This window comes from Durio zibethinus, chromosome 3 (genome assembly GCF_047325235.1).
Source record: "Durio zibethinus cultivar Kanyao isolate XHJ-2024 chromosome 3, ASM4732523v1, whole genome shotgun sequence".
In the NCBI taxonomy this organism is placed as follows: Eukaryota; Viridiplantae; Streptophyta; class Magnoliopsida; order Malvales; family Malvaceae; genus Durio; species Durio zibethinus.
Window position 1 is genome coordinate 21347476 of NC_143164.1, and position 21080 is coordinate 21368555.

A 21080-nucleotide genomic window follows, 5' to 3' on the forward strand; every position below is an offset into this window, starting at 1 on the left:
CCGCAACTGTCGGTCTTGTTCGATCTTAGACTGGGAATGAACTCCATGTGCTTAGATATGGAATGAACTCCGTATGCCTAAACCAACTCACGAAACGAGCGTACGGGCACTCAACCGACCGTAGAGGCAGAATGCGCAAGCCGGGGACCAGTCCGATCCCTCCCTGCGTGCTACCGATCTTGCTGCCGCAACCCTCGATTTGGTCCAATCTTAGACTCAGAATGAACTTAGTATGCCTGAGTCAACCCATGGAACGAGCGTTTGGGCGTTGAGCTGATCAGAAAGGCATAATGCGCAAGTCGAGGATCGACCCGGTCCCTCTTGCGTGCTACCGGTCCTGCTATCGCAACCCTCAGTCTGGTTTGATCTTAGACTAGGAATGAATTTCGTATGCTTAGACTGGGGATGAACTCCGTATGCCTAAGTCAACCCACGAAACGAGCGTGCTGGCGCTCAGCTAGCCGGATAGGTCGATCGAAGAGGCATAATGCATAACTGAGGATCAGCCTGGCCCCCCTCTGCATGCTGCCCATCCCGCTATCATTTCTGCTGCCACAACCCTCGGTTCGACTGGGGCTTAGACATGGAATGACCTCCGTATGCCTAAGCCAACCAACGAAACGAGCGTGCGGGTGCTCAGCCGGCCAGAGGGGCAGAATGCGCAAGTCAGGGATCGGCCTGATCCCCTTCTATCTGCTGCCGATCCCGCTACAACAACCCTCGATCCGGCTAGGGCTTAGACAAGGAATGATCTCCCTACGCCTAAGCCAACCCATGAAATGGGCATGCGGGTGCTCAGCCGGCCAGAGAGGCAGAATGCACAAGTCGGGATTGGCCTGGTCCCCTCCTACGTGCTATCGATCCTACTGTCGCAACACTCGGACTAGTCCGATCTTAGACTGGGAATGAACTCCGTATGCGTAAGTCAACCCACAAAATGAGCGTACGGGCGCTAAGCTGGTCCAAGAGGCATAATACGCAAGCCGGGGATCGACCCGTCCCCTTTTACGTGCTGTCGTAAGCACTGCCACAACCCTCGGTTCGGCTGGGGCTTAAACATGGAATGAACTGCCTATGCCTAAGCCAACCCACGAAACAGGCATACGGACGCTCAGCTGGCAGAGCGACAGAATGCGCAAGCCGGGGATCGGCCCGGTCCCTCCTACGTGTTGCCGATCTTACTGCCGCAACCCTCATTCTGGTTTGATCTTAGACTGGGGATGAACTCTGTATGCTTAGACTGGGGATGAACTCCGTATGCTTTGACTGGGGATGAACTCCGTATGCCTAAGTCAACCAACGAAATGAGCGTATAGGCACTCAGCCGACCGGAGAGGCATAATCCGTAAGCCGGGGATCAACCTGGTCCGTCTCTGCGTGCTGCCGATCCCGCTGTCGGTCCTGCTGTCACAACCCTCGGTCCGACTGGGGCTTAGACATGGAATGACCTCCGTATACCTAAGCCAACCCACGAAACAAACGTGCGGGTGCTCAGTCGACCCGAGAGGTAGAATGCACAAGCGGGGGATCGACCCGATCCCCCCCTCCGTGCTGCCGATCCTGCTGCTGGTCCTACTACCGCAACCCTCGATTCGGTCCGATCTTAGACTGGGAATGAACTCCGTATGCTTAAACATGGAATGAATTCTGTCTGCCTAAGCCAGCCCACGAAACGAACGTCCGGGAGCTCAGTCGGCTGGAGAGGCAGAATGCACAAGTCGGGGATCAGCCCGGTCACCCCTGCGTGCTATCGATCCTGCTACCGCAACCCTCGGTCTGGTCTGATCTTAGACTGGGAATGAGCTCTGTATGCCTAAGTCAACCCATGAAACTTGCACGCGGGAGTTGAGTTGATTGGAGAGGCATAATGTGCAAGCCGGGGATCGGCCCGATCCTCCTCTACGTGCTACGGGTCTCACTACCATAGCCCTCAATCTGGTTGGGGCTTAGACATGGAATGAACTCTCTATGCCTAAGCCAACCCACGAAATGGGCGTGCGGGCGCTCAGTCGGCCAGAGAGGCAGAATGCGTAAGTCGGGGATTGGCCCGGTCCCCTCTGCGTGCTATCGATACTACGACCGTAACCCTTGGTCTGGTCTGATCTTAGACTGGAATGAACTCCTTATGCTTAGACTGAGGATGAACTCCGTATGCCTAAGTCAACCCACGAAACGAGAATGCGGGCACTCAGCCGACCAGAGAGGCAGGATGCATAAGTCGAGGATCGAACGGGTGGTAGGTGGGTTCAAGCACATCTTCATATTTTTGCAATGCCAATGCCATTTTTATGGTGTGTAAATTTATACAATGGTCCCCTAAGCCTTCAAGTCAAGTTTCGTGGCAAGACGACCCGTTTTCTATTTTTCACGATTTTTGAAACTTTTTACGATTCGAGATTTTTTAAAATTTTTTTAGAAAGAGTTTTGTCCCCAAATTTGGTAGAGGTGACCCCTGTATTTTTGTTGGCATACACAAAACTATTTAGCTAAAAACTTGAAGTGGAGAAGATTTTGTGACCGTTTGAAAAAAGTGTCCCCATTTCAGACACTTTAATGGCTACTGGCAGCAAACCTATAACATCTCAAATGCTCTTTGAGGGGGTGTAAGTTCTTGAGGTTAGATGAGGGGTAGGGGGCAAATATAAGGGCCAAGTACCAGCACCCATCGTACATCATGTGCGCACACCCCCTGGCCCCCCCAATCGTTAAAACCCCCAATGCCGTCGGTTAGGCTCTCCGGTGATGCTTCTACGATGGTGCCCCGGGTGAAAAAAATGCGGCACCAGCACATGCCCGAGCCCAGCATGTGCACCGTGGCTCAAAATCTTAGACTGGGAATGAATTTCGTATGCTTAGACATGGAATGAACTCCGTATGCCTAAGCCAACCTGCGAAACGAGCGTGCGGGCGCTTAGCCGCCGGAGAGGCAGAATGTGCAAGCTGGGGATCGACCCGGTCCCCCCTGCGTGCTATCGATATTGCTACCACAACCCTCAGTCCGATCTGATCTTAGACTGGGAATGAACTCCATATGCATAAGTCAACCCACGAAACGAGCGTGCGGGTGCTGAGCCGACCGAAGAGGCATAATGCGCAAGCCGGGGAACGGCCTGGTCCCCCTCTGTGTTCTACCGATCTTGCTGGCACAACCCTCGGTCCGGCTGGGGCTTAAACATGGAATGAACTCCCTATGCCTAAGCCAACCCACAAAATGGACGTACGGGCGCTGAGCTGGCCAAAGAGGCATAATGTGCAAGCCGGGGATCGGTCCGGTCCCCCTCTACGTGCTGCCGGTCCCACTGCCACAACCCTCAGTCCGACTAGGGCTTAGACATGGAATGAACTTCGTATGCCTAAGCCAACGAATGAAATGAGCATACGGGCGCTCAGTCGATCGAAAAAGCAGAATGCGCAAGCTAGGGATTGGCCCGGTCCCCCATGCGTGCTGTCGATCCTGCTGTCGTAACCCTTGGTTCGGTCTGATCTTAGACTGAGAATGAACTCCATATGGTTAGATTCTGCATGAGCTCTGTATGCGTAAGTCAACCCATGAAATGAGCATACGGGCGCTCAGCCGGTCGAAGTGGCATAATGCGTAACTCGACGATCAACCTGGTCCCCCTCGACATGCTGTTGATCCCGCTGCCGGTCCTACTACCATAACCCTCGGTCCAACTGGGGCTTAGACATGGAATGAACTCCGTATGCCTAAGCCAACCCATGAAACGAGCGTACAGGCGCTCAGTCGACCGGGAGGCATGCACATACCGGGGATCGACCCGATCTCCTCCTGCGTGCTGTCGATCCTGCTGCCACAACCCTCGGTTCGATCTGAACTTAGACTGAAAATGAACTCTGTATGCCTAAGTCAACCCAAAAAATGAGCGTTCGGGTGCTGAGCCAGCCGGAGAGGCATAATGTCCAACCCGGGGATCGGCCCGGTCCCCCTCTGCGTGCTGTCGATCTCGCTGCCACAACCCTCGGTCTGACTGGGGCTTAGACATGGAATGAACACCTTATGCCTAAGCCAACCCACAAAACGGATGTGCGGGCACTCTACCGGTCGGAGAAGCAGAATGCGCCAGCCGGGGATCGGCCCGGTCCCCTTTGCGAGCTGTCGATCCTACTACTGTAACCCTCGGTCCAGTTTGATCTTAGACTGGGAATGAACTCCGTATGCCTAAGTCAACCCACAAAACGACTGTGCGGGCGCTCAGTCGATCGGAGAGGCTGGCCGGAGAGGCAGAATGCGTAAGACGGGGATCGACCCGATCCCCTCTACGTGGTCCCAATCTTGCTGCTGGTCCTGCTGCCGCAACCCTCGATCCTGTCCGATCTTAGATATGGAATGAACTCTGTATGCCTAAGCCAACCCACGAAATGAGCGTACGGGCGCTCAACCGACCGGAGAGGCAGAATGTGTAAGTCAGGGACCGACTCGATCCCCCCTACGTGCTGTTGATCTTGCTACCACAACCGTCGGTCCGATCCGATCTTAGACTGGGAATGAACTCGGTATGCCTACGTCAACCCATGAAACGAGCGTTCGGGCATTGAGCCGACCAGAGAGGCATAATGCGCAAGTCAGGGATCGACCCGGTCTCCTCTGCGTGCTGCCGATCCTACAGCCACAACCCTCGGTCTAGTCCGATCTTAGACTAGGAATGAACTCCGTATGCTTAGACTGGGGATGAACTCCGTATGCCTAAGTCAACCCATGAAACAAGCGTGCGGGCGCTCAGTCGACCGAATAAGCAGGCCGAAGAGGCATAATGTGTAAGCCAGGGATCAACCTGGTCCCCCTCTGTATGCTATCGATCCCGCTGCCAGTCCTGCTGCCACAACCCTCGGTCCGACAAGGGCTTAGACATGGAATGACCTTCGTATGCCTAAGCCAACGCACGAAACGAGCGTGCGGGCGCTCAACCGGCCAGAGAGGTAGAATGCGTAAGTCAGGGATCAGCCTGATCCCCCTTTGCATGCTGCCGGTCCCGTTACCACAACCCTCGGTCCGACTGGGGCTTAGACATGGAATGATCTCCTTATGCCTAAGCCAACCCACGAAACGGGCGTGCAGGCGCTCAATCGGCCGGAGAGGCAGAATGCACAAGTCAGGGATCGACTCGGTCCCCCCTACGTGCTGTCGTAACCCTTGGTCTGATCTGATCTTAGACTAGGAATGAACTCTGTATGCTTAGACTGGGGATGAACTCCGTATGCCTAAGTCAACCCACGAAACGAGCATACGGGTGCTTAACCGACTGGAAAGGCATAATGTGCATGCCAGGGATCAATCTGGTCCCCCTCTGTGTGCTATTGATCCAGCTGCCACAAACCGTATGCTGGGGCTTAGACATGGAATGAACTCCATATGCCTAAGCTAACCCATTAAACGAGTGTGCGGGCGCTCAGCCGGTCGGAGAGGCAAAATGCATAAACCGAGGATCGGCCTAGTCCCCCCCTACGTGCTGCCAATCGTGCTGTTGGTCCTACTGCCACAACCCTCGGTCCGATTCGATCTTAGACTGGGAATGAACTTCGTATGCTTAGACATGAAATGAACTCCGTATGGCTAAGCCAACCCATAAAACGAGCATGCGGGCGCTCAGCCGATCGGAGAGGTAGAATGCGCAAGCCAGGGACTGGCCCGGTCCCCCCTTGCATGTTGTCGATCCTACTGTCGCAACCCTCAGTTTGATCCGATCTTAGACTGGGAATGAACTCCGTATGCCTAAGTCATCCCATGAAACGAGCGTGCAGGTGTTAAGCCAGCCGGTGAGGCATAATGCGCAAGCTGGTGATCGACCCAGTCCCCCTCTGCGTGTTGCCGGTCCCGTTGCCACAACCCTTTGTCCGACTGGGGCTTAGACATGGAATGAACTCCCTATGCCTAAGCCAACCCATGAAACGGGCGTGCGGGTACTCAGCTGGCCGGAGAGGCAGAATGAGCAAGCCGAGGATCAACCCGATCCCTTCTGCGTGCTGTCGATCCTGCTGTCACAACCCTTGATCCGGTCCGATCTTAGACTGGGAATGAACTTCGTATGCCTAAGTCATCCCACGAAACGAGCGTGTGGGTACTGACTCGACCGGAAAGGCATAATGCGCAAGTCGGGGTTTGGCCCGATCCCCTTCTGTGTGCTGTCGGTCCCACTGCCACAACCCTCAGTCTGACTAGGGCTTAGACATGGAATGAACTCCCTATGCCAAAGCCAACCCATGAAACGGGCGTGCGGGCGTTCAGCCGGTCGGAGAGGCAGAATGCGTAAGCCGGGGATCTATCCGGTCCCCCCTACATGCTGTCGATCCTGCTGTCGCAACCCTCGGTCCGATCCAATCTTAGACTAGGAATGAACTTCGTATGCTTAGACTAGGGATGAACTCTGTATTTCTAAGTCAGCCCATGAAACGAGCGTGCGGACGCTCAGCCGACCAGAGTGGCAGGATGCGCAAGCCGGGGATCGAACGGGTGGTAGGTGGGTTCAATCACATCTTCATATTTCTACCATGCCAATGCCTTTTTTATGGCTTGTAAATTCATAAAATGGTCCCCTACACCTTCATGTGATGTTTCGTGGCAAGACGACCCGTTTTCTATTTTTCATGATTTTCGAAACTTTTTGCGATTCGGGATTTTTTAAAATTTTTTTTCAAAGAGTTTTGTCCCCAAAATTGGTAGAAGTGATCCTTGTATTTTTGTTGGCATGCAAAAAAATATTCAGCTAAAAACTCGAAGTGGAGAAGATTTTGTGACCATTTGAAAAAAGTGTCCCCATTTTAGACACTTTAATGGCTGCTGGCAGCAAAACTATAAAATCTCAAATGCTCTTTAAGGGGGTCTTAGTTCTCAAGGTTTGATGAGGGATAGGGGGTCAATATAAGGGCCAAGTACCAGCACCCATCTCACATCATGTGCACACACCCCCTACCCCCCAATCGTCGGAACCCTTAATGCCGTCGGTTAGGCTCTCCGACGATGGTGCCTCGGGCGAAAAAAATGTGGCACTTGCACATGCCCGAGCCCAGCATCTGCACCATGGCTCAAACTCTTAGACTAGGAATGAACTTCCTATGCTTAGACATGGAATGAACTCCGTATGCCTAAGCCAACCCATGAAATGAGCAAGCGGGCAGTCAGTCGACCGGAGAGGCAAAATGAGCAAGTCGGGGATTAGCTTGGTCCCCCCTGCGTGCTGTCGATCTTGCCACCGCAACCCTCAGTCTGGTCAGATCATAGACTGGGAATGAACTTCGTATGCTTAGACATGGAATGAACTCCGTATGCCTAAGCCAACCCACGAAACGAGCGTGCGGGCGCTCAGCCGGTCGGAGAGGCAGAATGCGCAAGCCAGGGACCGGCCTGGTCCCCCCTACGTGCTATGAATCCTTCTACCACAACCCTTGGTCCGGTTCGATCTTAGATTGGGAATGAATGCCATATGCCTAAGTCAACCCATGAAACGAGCGTTCAGGTACTGAGCCAACCGGAGAGGCATAATGCGCAAGCCGGGGATCGGCTCGATCCCCCTTTGCATGCTACCGGTCTCGCTACCACAACCTCAGTTCAGCTGGGGCTTAAACATGGAATGAACTCCCTATGCCTAAGCCAACCCATGAAATGGGCGTGTGGGCGCTCAGCCGGCCGGAGAGGCATAATACGCAAGCCAGGGATCGGCCTGGTCCCCCCTGCGTGCTATCGATCCTATTGTCGCAACCCTTGATCCGATCCGATCTTGGGCATGGAATGAACTCCGTATGCTTAGACTGGGGATGAACTCCGTATGTCTAAATCAACCCATAAAACAAGTGTGCGGGCACTCAGCCGGTCGGAGAGGCCGACTAAAGAGGCATAATGTGCAAGCTGAGGATCAGCCCGATCCCCCTCTGCATGCTGCCGATCCCACTGCCGGTCCTGCTGCCACAACCTTCGGTCCGACTGGGGCTTAGACATGGAATGAACTCCGTATGCCTAAGCCAACCCACGAAACGAGCGTGCGGGTGCTCAGCCAGTTGGAGAGGCAGAATGAGCAAGCCGGGGATCAGCCCCGTCCCCTTCTGCGTGCTGCAGATCCTGCTACTGGTCCTACTACCGTAACCCTCGGTCTAGTCCAATCTTAGACTGGGAATGAACTCCGTAAGCTTAGACATGGAATGAACTCTGTATCCCTAAGCCAACCCATGAAACGAGCGTGCGGGCGCTCAACCCACCAGAGAGGCAGAATGCGCAAGTCGGGGGTTGGCCCGATCCTTCCTTGCGTGCTGTCGATCCTGCTACCATAACCCTTAGTCCGATCTGATCTTAGACTAGGAATGAACTCCGTATGCCTAAGTCATCCCATGAAATGAGCGTGTGGCGCTGAGCCGACCGGAGAGGCATAATGAACAAATCGGGGATCGGCCAAGTCCCCCTCTGCGTGCTGCCGGTCCCGCTGCCACAACCCTCTGTCTGACTAGGGCTTAGACATGGAACGAACTCCCTAAAACGGACGTGCGGGTGCTCAGTCGGTCAGAGAGGTAGAATGAGCAAGCCCGAGATCGACTCGATCCCCCCTACGTGCTGTCGATCCTACTGCCGCAACCCTCGGTCTGATCCAATCTTAGACTGGGAATGAACTCCGTATGCTTAGACTGGGGATGAACTTCGTATGCCTAAGTCAACCTATGAAACGAGCGTGCGGGCGCTCAACCGACCAGGGAGGCAGGATGCGCAAGCCGGGGATCGAATGGGTGGTAGGTGGGTTCAAGCACATCTTCATATTTCTGCCATGCCAATGCCATTTTTATGGCTTGTAAATTCATACAATGGTCCCCGAAGCCTTAATGTGAAATTTCGTGGCAAGATGACCCGTTTTCTATTTATCATGATTTTTGAAACTTTTTACGGTTCTAGATTTTTTAAAATTTTTTTAGAGGTGATCCTTGTATTTTTGTTGGACAACATAAAAAATTCAGCTAAAAACTCGAAGTGTAGAACATTTTGTGACCGTTTGAAAAAAGTGTCCCCATTTCTGACACTTTAATGGCTACTAGCAGCAAACCTATAAAATCTCAAATGCTCTTTAAGGGGGTGTGAGTTCTCGAGGTTTGATGAGGGATAGGGGGCCAATATAAGGGCCAAGCACCAGCACCCATCGCACATCATATGCGCACACCCCCCCGGCCCCCCAAATCATCGGAACCCCCAATGCCGCCGGTTAGGCTCTCCGGCGATGGTTCCCAGGGCGAAAAAAATGCAGCACAACACAAGCCGGCCAGAGAGGCAAAATGCACAAGTCAGGGATCAGCTCGGTCCCCCTCTGTGTGCTGTCGGTCTCGATGCCACAACCCTCGGTCCGGCTGGGGCTTAGACATGGAATGAACTCCCTATGCCTAAGCCAACCCACGAAACGGGCGTGCGGGCGCTCAGTCGGCCAGAGAGGCAGAATGCGCAAGCTGGGGATCGGCTCGATCCCCCCTACGTGCTACCGATCCTACTGTCGCAATCCTCGGTCTAGTTAGATCTTAGACTAGGAATGAACTCCGTATGCTTACACTGGGAATGAACTTCGTATGCCTAAGTAAACCCATAAAACGAGCATACAGGCGCTCAGCTGGCCGGAGAGGTAGAATGCAAAAGCTGGGGATCGGCCCGGTCCCCCCATGCGTGCTGTCGATCCTGTTACTGGTCCTGCTGCCGCAACCCTCGGTCCGATCCGATCTTAGACTGGGAATGAACTCCGTATGCCTAAGTCATCCCACGAAACGAGCGTTCGGGTGCTGACCCACCGGAGAGGCAGAATGCGCAAGCTGAGGATGGACCCGATCCTTCTCTACGTGCTGTCGGTCCCGCTACCACAACCCTCGGTCCAGATGGGGCTTAGACATGGAATGAACTCCCTATGCCTAAGCCAACCCATGAAACGGGCGTGCGGGCGCTCAGCCGGCCAGAGAGGCATAATGCGCAATTAGGGGATCGACTCGGTCCCCCTTGCGTGCTGCCGATCTTATTGTCGCAACCCTCGGTCCTATCCGATCTTAGACTGAGAATGAACTCCATAAGCTTAGACTGGGAATAAACTCCGTACGCCTAAGTCAACCCATGAAACAAAGCGTGCGGGTGATCAGTCGACCGGAGAGGTCGGTCAGAGAGGCATAATGCGTAAGCCATGAATCAGCCCAATCCCCCTCTGCATGCTGCCGATCCCGCTGTCAGTCCTGCTGCCACAACCCTCGGTCCGACTGGGGCTTAGACATGGAATGAACTCCGTATGCCTAAGCCAACCCACGAAACGAGCGTAGGGGCACTTACTCGATTGGAGAGGCAGAATGCACAAGCCGAGGACTGGCTCGATCCCCCCTGCGTGCTATCGATCTTGCTGTCGCAACCGTCGATCCAATTTGATCTTAGATTGGGAATGAACTCCGTATGCCTAAGTCAACCCATGAAACGAGCGTTAAAGCGTTGAGCCAGTCGGAGAGGTATAATGCGCAAACCGAGGATCAGCCCGATCCCCCTCTGCGTGCTACCGATCACGCTGCCATAACCCTCAGTCCGACTGGGGCTTAGACATGGAATGAACTCCCTATGCCTAAGCCAACCCACGAAATGGGCGTGCGGGCGCTCAACCGATCGGAGAGGCAGAATGCGTAACCCAGGGATCGGCCCGGTCCCCCCTGTGTGCTGCCAATCTTACTGTCGCAACCCTCGGTCCGGTTCGATCTTAGACTGGGAATGAAGCTCCTATGGTTAGACTGGGGATGAACTCCGTATGCCTAAGTCAACCCATAAAATGAGCGTACGGGCGCTCAGCCGGCCGAAGAGGTCGATCGGAGAGGCAGAATGCGCAAGCCAGGGATCAACCCGATCCCTCTCTATGTGCTACCAATCCTATTGCCGCAACCCTTAGTCCGATCTAATCTTAGACTGGGAATGAACTCCGTATGCTTAGACATGGAATGAACTCCGTATGCCTAAGCCAACCCACCAAAATGAGCATGCGGGCGCTCAGTCGACCGGAGAGGCAGAATGCGTAAGTCGAGGACCAGCCCGGTCACCCCCTGCGTGCTATCGATCCTACTGTCGCAACCCTCAGTCCAGTCTGATCTTAGACTGGGAATGAACTCCGTATGCCTAAGTCAACCCACGAAATGAGCATTCGGGCACTGAGCCGGCCGGAAAGACATAATGTGCAAATCAGGGATCGACTTGATCCCCCTCTGTGTGCTGTCGGTCTTGCTGCCAGAACCTTCGGTCTGACTGGGGCTTAGACTTGGAATGAACTTTCTGTGCCTAAGTCAACCCATGAAACGGGCGTGTGAGAGTTGAGCCGACCGGAGAGGTAGAATGCGTAAGCCAGGGATCAGCCCGATCCTTTTGTGTGCTGTCGATCCTATTACTACAACCCTCTGTTCGGTCTGATCTTAGACTGGGAATGAACTCCGTATGCTTAGACTAGGGATGAACTCTGTATGCTTAAGTCAACCCACGAAACGAGCATGTAGGCGCTCAGCCAGTCGGAGAGGCCGACCGGAGAGGCATAATGGCAAGTCGAGGGTCAACCCGATCTCCATCTGAGTGCTATCGATCCCGTTGCCGGTCTTGTTGCCATAACCCTCGGTCCGGTTGGGGCTTAGACATGGAATGAACTCTGTATGCTTAAGCCAACCCATAAAATGAGCGTGCGGGTGCTCAGTCCGCCAGAGAGGTAGAATGCGTAAGCCGAGGATCAGCCCGGTCCCCCCACGTGTTGTCAATCCTGCTGTTGGTCCTGCTATTGCAAACCTCGATCCGATCAAATCTTAGACTGGGAATGAACTCTGTATGCTTAGACATGGAATGAACTCTGTATGCCTAAGCCAACCCACAAAATGAGTGTGCAGGCGCTCAGCCAACCGGAGAGGTAGAATGCGTAAGCCGGGGATCGACCCGGTCCCTCCCTGCATGCTGTCGATCCTATTACCGCAACCCTCGGTTCGATCTAATGTTAGATTGGGAATGAACTTTGTATGCGTAAATCAACCCAAGAAACGAACGTGCGGGTGCTGAGCCGACCGGAGAGGCATAATGCGCAAGCCAAGAATCGGCCCGATCCCCCTCTACGTGCTGCCTGTCTCGCTACCACAACCTTCTATCCGGTTGGGGCTTAGAGATGGAATGAACTCCCTATGCCTAGGCCAAACCACGAAACGGGCGTACGGGTGCTCAACCGATCGGAGAGGCAAAATGTGCAAGCCGAGGATCGGCTCGGTCCCCCCTGCATGCTGTGGATCCTACTACCGTAATCCTCGGTCCGATCTGGCCTTAGACTGGGAATGAACTTCGTATGCTTAGACTGGGGATCAACTCCGTATGCCTAAGTCAACCCACGAAACGAACGTGCAGACACTCAGTCGACCAAAGAGGTAGGATTCGCAAGCCGAGGATCGAACGGGTGGTAGGTGGGTTCAAGCACATCTTCATATTTTTGCCATGCCAATGCCATTTTTATGGCTTCTAAATTCATACAATGGTCCCCTACACCTTCATGTGAAGTTTCGTGGCAATACGGACCGTTTTCTAATTTTCACAATTTTTAAAACTTTTTACGGTTCGAGATTTTTTAAAATTTTTTTAGAAAGAGTTTTGTCACTAAATTTGGTAGAGGTGATCCTTGCATTTTTGTTGGCATGCATAAAAACATTCAATTAAAAACTCAAAGTGGAGAAGATTTTATGATCGTTTGAAAAAAATGTCCCCATTTCAGACACTTTAATGGCTAATGGTAGCAAACCTATAAAAGCTTAAATGCTCTTTAAGGGGGTGTGAATTCTCGAGGTTTGATGAGGGATAGGGGGCCAATTTAAGGGTTAAGTACCAGCACCCACGCACATCATGTCCGCACACCCCCGACCACCCCAATCGCAAGAACACCCAATGTTGCGGGTTAGGCTCTTCAACGATGCTCCAACGATGGTTCCCCGGGCAAAAAAAATGCTGCACTAGCACATGCCCGAGCCCAGCATGTGCTCCATGGCTCAAACTCCTAGACTGGGAATGAACTCCGTATGCTTAGACATGGAATGAACTCCGTATGCCTAAGCCAACCCACGAAACGAGCGTGCGGGCGCTCAGCCGGCCGGAGAGGTAGAATGTGCAAGCTGGGGATCGGCCCGACCCCGCTCTGCATGCTACCGGTCCCGCTGCCACAACACTCAATCCGGCTAGGGCTTAGACATGGAATGAACTCCCTATGCCTAAGCCAACCCACTAAACGGGCGTGCAGGCGCTCAGCCGGTCAGAGAGGCAGAATGCACAAGCCGAGGATCGGCTCGGTCACCCCTACGTGCTGCTGATCCTACTGTCGCAACCCTCAAACCAGTTCAATCTTAGACTAGGAATGAACTCCGTATGCTTAGACTGGGGATGAACTCCATATGCCTAAGTCAACCCACGAAACAAGCGTACGGGCGCTCAGTCGGCCGGAGAGGCTGGTCGGAGAGGCAGAATGTGCAAGTCGGGGATCGACCCGATCCCCTCTGCGTGTTACCTATCCTGCTGCTAATCCTGCTGCCGTAACCCTCGATCTGGTCTGATCTTAGACTGGGAATGAACTTCGTATGCTTAGACATGGAATGAACTCCGTATGCCTAAGCCAACCCACGAAACGACCGTGCGGGCGCTCAGGTGGCCAGAGAGGCAGAATGCGCAATCCGGGGATCGGTTTGATCCCCTCCTATGTGCTGTCGATCTTGCTGTGGCCACCCTCGGTCCGATCCAATCTTAGATTGGGAATGAATTTCGTATGCTTAGACTGGGGATGAACTCCGTATGCCTAAGTCAACCCATGAAACGAGCGTCCAGGTGCTCAACCGGTCGAAGAGGCAGAATGCACAAGTCGGGGATCGACCCGGTCTACCCTGCATGCTGCCGATCCTACTGCCGTAACCCTCGGTCGAGCTGGGGCTTAAACATGGAATGAACTCCCTATGCCTAAGCCAATCGATGAAACGGGCGTGCGGGTTCTCAGCCGGTCGGAGAGGCAGAATGCATAAGCCGGGGATCGACCCGGTCCCCCTTGTGTGCTGGATATCCTGCTGCCGTAACCCTCGATTCGGTTCGATCTTAGACTGGGAATGAACTTCGTATACTTAGACAAAGGATGAACTCCGTATGCCTAAGTCAACCCATAAAACGAGCGTGCACGCGCTCAACCAACCGGAGAGGCAGAATGCGCAAGCCGAGGATCGATCGGGTCCCCCATACGTGCTACCAATCTTGCTGCTGGTCCTGCTGCCGCAACCCTCAGTCCAGTCCGATCTTAGACTGGGAATGAACTTCGTATGCTCATACATGGAATGAAATCCGTATGCCTAAGCCAACCCACGAAACGAGCGTGCGGGTGCTCAACCGACCGGAGAGAAAGAATGCGCAAGCCAAGGATCGGTTTGATCCCCCCTGCATGCTATCAATCCTGCTGCCGCAACCCTCGGTCCGATCTGATCTTAGACTGGGAATGAACTCCATATGCTTAGATTAGGGATGAACTCCGTATGCCTAAGTCAACCCATGAAATGAACGTGTGGGCGCTCAACCGGTCGGAGAGGCGTAATGCGTAAGTCGAGGATCAGCCCGATCCCCCTCTGCATGCTGCCATTCTCGCTGCCGGTCCTACTGCCACAACCCTCGGTCCGACTGGGGCTTAGACATGGAATGAACTTTGTATACCTAAGCCAACCCACGAAACGAGCGTGCGGGTGCTCAACCGGTCAGAGAGGCAAAATGTGCAAGCCAAGGATCGGGTCAGTCCCCTCCTACGTGCTGTCGATTCTACTGCTGGTCCTGCTGTCGCAACCCTCAGTTCGGTCTGATCTTAGACTAGGAATGAACTCTGTATGCCTAAGTCAACCCATTAAACGAGCGTGCGGGTACTGAGCCGACTGGAGAGGAATAATGCGCAAGCCGAGGATAGGCCCGATCCCCTTCTGCGTGCTGCCGGTCCCGTTGCCACAAACCTTGGTTCCGCTAGGGCTTAGACATGAAATGAACTCTCTATGCCTAAGCCAACCCATGAAATGGGTGTGCGACTGCTCAACCGACCGGAGAGGCAGAATGCGCAAGCCGGGGATCGACTCGGTCCCCCCTGCATGCTGTCGATCCTACTGTCGCAACCCTCAGTAGGTCTGATCTTAGAATGGGAATGAACTCCGTATGGTTAGACTGGGGGTGAACTTCGTATGCCTAAGTCAACCCACGAAACGAGCATGCGGGCGCTCAGCTGACCGGAGAGGCTGGCCAGAGAGGTATAATGCACAAGCTGGGGATAAGCCCGATCCACCTCTGTATGCTATCGATCTTACTGCCGCAACCCCTGCTCCGATTTGATCTTATACTAGGAATGAACTACGTATGCTTAGACTGGGCATGAACTCCGTATGCCTAAGTCAACCCATGAAACGAGTGTACGAGTGCTCAATCGATCGGAGAGGCATAATGCGCAGGCTGGGGATAAGCTCGGTCCACCTCTGTGTGCTATCAATCCTGCTGCAGCAACCCCTGGTCCGGTCTGATCTTAGACTAGGAATGAACTCTGTATGCTTAGACTGGGGATGAACTCTGTATGCCTAAATCAACCCATGAAATGAGCGTACGAGCGCGCAACCGATCAGAGAGGCATAATGCGCAAGCCAGGGATCAGCCCGATCCCCTTCTGCGTGCTGTCGATCCCGCTGCCGGTCCTGCTACCACAACCCTCGGTCCGGCTGGGCCTTCGACGTGGAATGAACTCCGTATGCCTAAGCCAACCCACGAAATGAGCGTACGGACTCTCAGTCGGTTGGAGAGGTAGAATGCACAAGTCGGGGATCGACTCGGTCCCCCCTGCGTGCTGTCGATCCTGCTGCTGGTCTTGCTACCGCAACCCTCAGTCTGGTCCAATCTTAGACTAGGAATGAACTCTGTATGCTTAGACATGGAATGAACTCTATATGCCTAAGCCAACCCATGAAACGAGCGTGCGGGCACTCAACCGGTCAGAGAGGCAAAATGCGTAAGTCAGGGATCAGGCTGATCCCCCCTGTGTGATGTCGATCCTACTGCCGCATCCAATCTTAGACTGAGAATGAACTCCATATGCCTAAGTCAACCCATGAAATGAGCGTACGGGTGCTGAGCCGGTCGGAGAGGAATAATGCGCAAGCCAGGGATAGGCCCGATCCCCCTCTTCGTGCTATCGATCCCGCTGCCACAACCCTCGGTCCGGCTGGGGCTTAGACATGGAATGAACTCTCTATGTCTAAGCCAACCCATGAAACGGGCATGCGGGTGCTCAGCCGACCGGAGAGGCAGAATGTGTAAGTCAGGGATCGGCCATCTTCATATTTCTGCCATGCCAATGCCATTTTTATGGCTTGTAAATTCATACAATGGTCCCCTAAGCCTTCATGTGAAGTTTCGTGGCAAGATGACCCGTTTTCTATTTTTCACAATTTTTGAAACTTTTTACGGTTCGGGATTTTTTAAAATTTTTTTAGAAAGAGTTCTCTCCCCAAATTTGGTAGAGGTAATCCTTGTATTTTTTTTGGCATGCACAAAAAAATTCAGCTAAAAACTTGAAGTGTAGAAGATTTTGTGACTGTTTAAAAAAAGTGCCTCCATTTCAAACACTTTAAAGGCTACTGGTAGCAAACCTATAAAATCTCAAATGCTCTTTAAGGGGGTGTGAGTTCTCAAGGTTTCATGAGGGATAGGGGGCCAATATAAGGGCCAAGTACCAGCACCCATCGTACACATGTGTGCACACCCCCCGGCCCCCCTAATCGTCGGAACCCCTAATGCCGTCGGTTAGGCTCTCCGACGATGCTCCGACGATGGTGCCCCGAGCGAAAAAAATGTGACACCAGCACATGCCCAAGCCCAGCATGTGCACCATGGCTTAAAATCTTAGACTGGGAATGAACTCTGTATGCTTAGACATGGAATGAACTCCGTATGCCTAAGCCAACCCACGAAACGAGCGTACGGGCGCTCAGCCGATCGGAGAGGCAGATTGCGCAAGTCGAAGATCAGCCCGATCCCCCCTACGTACTGTCCATCTTGCTACTACAACCCTCAATCTGTTCTGATCTTAGATTGGGAATGAACTCCGTATGCGTAAGTCAACCCACGAAACGAGCGTGCGGGCACTGAGCCGGTCGAAAAGGCATAATGCGAAGCCGACAATCAGCCCTGTCCCCCTCTGCGTGCTATCGGTCCTGCTACCACATCCCTCGGTCTGACTGGGGCTTAGACATGGAATGAACTCCGTATGGCTAAGCCAACCCACGAAACGAGCGTGTAGGTGCTCAGCCAATCGAAGAGGAAGAATGCGTAAGCTAGGGATCTGTCCGGTCCCCCCTACATGCTGTCGATCCTACTACTGGTCCTGCTACCGCAACCCTCTGTTTCATCTGATCTTAGATTGGGAATGAACTCCGTATGCTTAGACATGGAATGAACTCCGTATGCCTCAGCCAACCCACGAAACGAGCGTACAGGCGTGCAGCCGGCCGGAGAGGAAGAATACGCAAGCCAGGAATCAGCCCGATCCCCCCTACGTGTTATCGATCTTGTTACCGCAACCCTCGGTCTGATCTGATCTTAGACTGGGAATGAACTCTGTATGCCTAAGTCAACCTACGAAATTAGCGTGGGGGCGCTGAACCGACCGAAGAGGCATAATGCGCAAGTCGGGGATCGGGCCGGTCCCCCTCTACGTGCTACTAGTCCTGCTGCCACAATCCTCAGTCTGATTGGGGCTTAGACATGGAATGAACTCCCTATGCCTAAGCCAACCCATGAAAGGGGTGTATGGGCGCTCAGCCGATCGGAGAGGCAGAATGCGCAAGCCGGGGATCGACTTAATCCCCCCTGCATGCTGTCGATCCTACTGCCGCAACCCTTGGTCTGGTCTGATCTTAGACTGGGAATGAACTCTATATGCTTAGACTGGGGATGAACTCCGTATGCCTAAGTCAACCCACGAAACGAGCGTGCGGGCGCTTAGCCGACCAGAGAGGCAAGATGCGTAAGTCAGGGATCCAACGGGTGGTAGGTGGGTTCAAGCACATCTTCATATTTGTACCATGCCAATGCCATTTTTATGGCTTGTAAATTCATACAATGGTCCCCTAAGCCTTCATGTGAAGTTTCATGGCAAGACGACCCGTTTTTTATTTTTCACAATTTTTGAAACTTTTTACGGTTCGGGATTTTTTTAAATTTTTTTAGAAAGGGTTTTGTCCCCAAATTTGGTAGAGGTGATCCTTGTATTTTTGTTGGAATGCACAAAAAAATTCAGCCAAAAACCCGAAGTGGAGAAGATTTTATGACTGTTTGAAAAAAGTGTCCCCATTTCAGACGCTTTAATGGCTATTGGCAGGAAACCTATAAAATCTCAAATGCTCTTTAAGGGGGTGTGAGTTCTCCAGGTTTGATGAGGGATAGGGGGCCAATATAAGGGCCAAGTACCAGCACCCATCGCACATCATGTGTGCACACCCCCTGGCCCCCCAATCGTCGAAACCCCCAATGCCATCAGTTAGGCTCTCCGGTGATGCTCCGGCAATGGTGCCCCGAGTGAAAAAAATGTGTCACCATTACATGCCTGAGCCCAGCATGTGGACAAAATGGGCGTGCGAGCGCTCAACTGACCGAAGAGGCAGAATGTGCAAGCTAGGGATTGGCCCGATCCCCTTTACGTGCTGTCGATCCTGCTACCGTAACCCTCGATCTGGTCTGATCTTAGACTGAGAATGAACTTCGTATGCTTAAACTGGGGATGAATTTCATATACCTTAGTCAACCCATGAAATGAGCGTGCGAACGCTCAACCGACCAGAGAGGCAGGTTGTGCAAGTCGAGGATCGAATGGGTGGTAGGTGGGTTCAAGCACATCTTCATATTTCTACCATGCCAATGCCATTTTTATGGCTTGTAAATTCATACAATGGTCCCCTAAGCCTTCATGTGAAGTTTCGTGGCAAGACGACCCGTTTTCTATTTTTCATGATTTTTGAAACTTTTTGCAGTTCGATATTTTTTAAAATTGTTTTAGAAAGATTTTTGTCCCCAAATTTGGTAGAGGTGATCCTTGTATTTTTGTTGGCATGCACAAAAAAATTCAGCTAAAAACTGGAAGTGGAGAAGGTTTTGTGATCATTTGAAAAAAGTGTCCCCATTTCAGACACTTTAATGGCTACTAGAAGCAAACCTATAAAATCTCAAATGCTCTTTAAGGGGGTGTGAGTTCTCGAGGTTTGATGAGAGATAGGGGGCCAATATAAGGGCCAAGTACCAGCACCCATTGCACATCATGTGCACACACCCCCCGGCCCCCCAATCGTCAGAACTCTCAATGTCGTCGGTTAGGTTCTTTGGCGATGCTCCGACGATGGTGCCCCAGGCGAAAAAAATGTGGCACCAGCACATGCCCAAGCCCAGAATGTGCACTGTGGCTCAAACTCTTAGACTAGGAATGAACTCCGTATGCTTAGACATGGAATGAACTCCGTATGCCTAAGCTAACCCATGAAACGAGCGTGCGGGCGCTCAGTCGACCAGAGAGGCAGAATGCGCAAGCTGGGGATCAGCCCAGTCCCCCTCTACGTGCTGGCCATCCCACTAGCACAACCCTCGCTCCGTCTGGGGCTTAGACACGGAATGAACTCCCTATGCCTAAGCCAACCCATGAAACGGGCGTGCGGGCGCTCAGCCAACCGGAGAGGCAGAATGTGCAAGCTGGGGATCGACCTGGTCCCCCCTGTGTGCTGTCGTAACCCTCGGTCTGGTTTGATCTTAGACTGGGAATGAACTCCGTATGCTTAGACTGGAGATGAACCCTGTATGCCTAAGTCAACCCAAGAAACGAGCGCGCGGGCGCTCAATCAGCCGAAGAGGTCGACTGGAGAGGTAGAATGCGCAAGCCGGGGATCGACCCGGTCCCCCCTGCGTGCTGTCGATCCTACTGCTGCAACTCTCAGTCTGATCCGATCTTAGATTGGGAATGAACTCCGTATGCTTAGACATGGAATGAACTCCGTATGCTTAGACATGGAATGCACTCCGTATGCCTCAGCCAACCCATGAAAGGAGCGTGCGGGCACTCAGCCGGTTGGAGAGGCAGAATGCGCAAGCCGGGGATCGGCCTGGTCCTCCCTGCTTGCTATTGATCCTGCTACTGTAACCCTCAGTCCAATCTGATCTTATATAGTGAATGAACTCCGTATGCCTAAGTTAACCCACGAAATGAGTGTTCGGGCGCTGAGTTGACCGGAGAGGCATAATGCATAAGTCAGGGATCGGCCCGGTCCCCCTTTGTGTGCTGTCGGACACGCTACCACAACCCCCGGTCCGGCTGGGGCTTAGAAATGGAATGAACTCCCTATGCCTAAGCCAACCAACGAAATGGGCGTGAGGGTGCTCAGTCGATCGGAGAGGCAGAATGCGCAAGTCGGAGATCAGCCAAGTCCCCCTACGTGCTGTCGATCTTGCTGTCGCAACCCTCGGTCTGGTCTGAATTAGACTGTGAATAAACTTTGTATGCTTAGACTGGGGATGAACTCCATATGCCTAAGTCAACCTACAAAATGAGCATACGAGCCCTCAGTCGACCGGAGAGGTCGGCCAAAGAGGCATAATGCGCAAGTCAAGGATAAGCTTGGTCACCCTCTATGTGCTGTCGATCCCACTACTGGTTCGGCTGGCGCTTAGACATGGAATGAACTCCGTATGCCTAGGCCAACCCACGAAACGAACGTGCGGGCGTTCAGCCGGCCAGAGGGGTAGAATGCGCAAGTAGGGGACCGACCCGATCCCCCCTACGTGCTGTCGATCCTGCTATCGCAACCCTCGATCCGATCCGATCTTAGACTAGGAATGAACTCCGTATGCCTAAGTCAACCCACGAAACAAGCGTGCGGGTGCTGAGCCGACCGGAGAGGCATAATGCACAAGCCGAAGATTGGCCTGATCCCCCTCTGCGTGCTACCGGTCTTGCTGCCACAACCCTCGGTCCGACTGGGGCTTAGACATGGAATGAACTCCCTATGCCTAAGCCAACCCATGAAACGGGTGTGCGGGTGCTCAG